Below are 2,658 nucleotides of genomic sequence, written 5' to 3' on the forward strand. Positions count from 1 at the left end.
TAGATATTTTCAGAACCCTCTAGGTCCAGATATTTTTTGATTCATAGAGTGATAGTAGACAGCTAAGAAGCAATTGTTACATATTTATGGTTGGAATTGCCTTTTTTTTTGCTAATTTTAAAAAAGACTATAAAAGCAATGGAAGCATCTAGAGCTATGTAGTGGTTTTGGTTTGCTTATTTTTGTTTCCCTGCCAATGCACCAATTTAAATGTGATGGTGTGAGTGCCCACTAGAATTATTACTCTTTTTCTTCTGTGAGATGGGATTAGAAGAAAAAGCAAAGCAGGCTCAAAATTTCAAGGGTATAAAGAAAATTTTATTAACAAAACTACAAGAGAGTAAAAACTTAAAAGAATCAGAATAAAAGGCTCAAAACACTCTTCCTCTTCTCCAATAACTTTTCTTTCTCTCTGACAATGTGCAGAGACAAAACTTAGAACTTGGGTCAGTTTACCACCTCTAAAAATAGTCTTTCAAAAGTTCTCTCACAGAGAGAGAAGCTCCTTTTGGTCTGCCATGGAAAGCTCCCCACAAGAAAAACAGTTCTCTTGTGGCTTTTAATTCCCACAAATAGCAGCCGCCTGGGAATCTGCATTTGTGAAGTCCCTCCCATATCATGCAGCCTTCCCACAGCTGCATTATGGGCCATATAAACTCATGGGGTACCATTTTAAGGATGAGCAGTTCAAAAGTTTTCTCCATCACTCTTTGAGATCATTTTATCTCTGGGAACACAGGTCTTCTTCTTCCTGGAGGCAGATCTTCATCTCATCTCCATCTCATGTCCCTCTGTTCAAGCTTCTCATAAGATCACAGCTACTTCAGTATTTACTTCGTTCACCACAAATGCCTTTGCTCATACCTACTATTTAAACACATCTTCATCTCCCCAATACATGTTTTCCATGACTTAAAGGGATATTATAGTATATCGCAGTCCATCACCACGGCTTTACAAAAGAATTGCAGCCTAAAATCAAGGCATCTTCTCATTCTCCTTCCATATCCTTCTTTACTGACCTTGATGTCTTCATATTGTCTCTCTACATGTCTTCACTCTGTCCTTTTCTCTCACTCAAAGAGGATTCAATGTTTTGCAAGTTTCATCTGTGCAAGGAAAGGGTTAATATCTCGCCCGGGGCCTGCAGAACATCACGATGATTTTTTCTGGGCAGTGTCCACGCTGGGCTGTGCCAGGATCTCGATGGCTCTAGCTGCATTCAATTTTAGCTGCGGGGTGACTCTGCACAGCTGCAGAGCCACCCCTTGTTTCGGCCTCATGATCTCTCAAGTGGCTGGAGCCACTCCCTCGGAAAAGTGCCTTGGTAGCAGCAGCTGGGGCTTCCCCCCCTTCCTCTGCCTGACAGCCGCTGGCTCTGGGAGGGGGAACAGCTCAGCAGCAGGATGTTAACAGCTGCTGGGGCCCAATGCAGCCAGGATGGGGCCTTCTCTCCTCCCCTCCCCCTGCCCAGCAGCCACGGGGCCTGGCCTTGCCAGGGCTCCAGTTGTGGCAGGGCCTGGACCAGGTTGCGCCAGGCCTGCGGGCCACGTGACAGAGTGGGGCCAACCCCACTAGCACCCAGTTACCTATTTCCTGGAAGAAAACTTTTCCTGGCGTTTCCTGATTTTTAACATGGGTATTCATAGAGCCATATCAACTTTCCAGTGGCCTAACAAGGTGTAAATTATCATAACTAGTCCCTGATGGGTTTTGCCACAGCTTTTCTTGGAAACATCACTTCCATGGGTGGCCTCTTTTCCTCACCAAATGCCTATGAATGCAAAGCCAACACAAGCTAAAATGAAGGACTAAGAAATGGGAAAATATTGTAGATAAACTAACCACATTTTCTTATTATTTTGTGGTGAAGTTTTAGCAATTGGGCAGCAATAAGAGTAAGGTAAACACAGTTAAAATTAAACACCACAACTGAATAAAAATGCAGTGTCAACCCAGAGTCTCTACTTGGAGATGCAGTTGATAATTAACTTTTTCCTTGAATCTTAGGTAACAATTTTGAACATCTGAGTACATCTTCATGTTGTAGTTGAGAGAGCCACTGCACTCAGAGTGCTTCACTAAAAGCTTCAGAGGGCTTCAAGTAACAGCACCATGTTATCTAGAAGTCTTTCATACCTTTTCTACGCAGCAGCCCTATAGGCAGCTTCCCACTGCTCTGGCTCTTTCTCTCTTCCTTCTGCAGTCCCAGCTCACTGCTCTCTGTCCCTAGCACAGCCACCTAACCTTCATACCATGGCTTACCTTATATGTGCCTTGCAAAACCTCCTGTCCCCTCATCCTCACAGCAGACTCCAACTGACTGACTGCCAACTAACTCACTCTTTTATCATATCCAGCTGTGAGGGCAAGGCTGTTCCCACTCTCTGGTAATTAACACAGCTGCAATATATTGGAGGTAAGATTGCCTTTAGCACTATCTCTATCTGCCTTACCACATCTTCAAGCAGAGTTTCTACTTCTTAGATGAAAATTTCACCAGTAATATTAATAAAAGCTTCATTGGCAATCCAAAAATTTGACGTTTACATTATTCAGAGAAACGTTTAAAGAGGTTCTTTGAATTTAATTTAGCAGACTAGCAAATCTGGGGCTTGGGAATATATAGTGTATATGTTTGAAGATATGCTTTAGAGA

The 2,658-nt window shown here is 43.0% G+C and overlaps 1 long non-coding RNA gene across 1 annotated transcript; it reads right to left on the reverse strand.

Annotated features, from left to right (window-relative positions):
- Positions 1-296: 296 nt before the first annotated feature.
- LOC136288929 (uncharacterized) lies at positions 297-2,310 on the reverse strand. The gene is made up of 2 exons (XR_010720650.1): positions 2,266-2,310; positions 297-1,109 (listed from the first exon to the last, which is right to left on the reverse strand). It is a non-coding gene; the product is annotated as an uncharacterized lncRNA (long non-coding RNA).
- Between the last annotated feature and the right edge of the window lie 348 nt (positions 2,311-2,658).

Source organism: Chamaea fasciata, unplaced genomic scaffold (assembly GCF_029207755.1).
Source record: "Chamaea fasciata isolate MVZ Bird 193981 ecotype frontalis unplaced genomic scaffold, bChaFas1.0.hap1 SCAF_4, whole genome shotgun sequence".
In the NCBI taxonomy this organism is placed as follows: domain Eukaryota; kingdom Metazoa; phylum Chordata; class Aves; order Passeriformes; family Sylviidae; genus Chamaea; species Chamaea fasciata.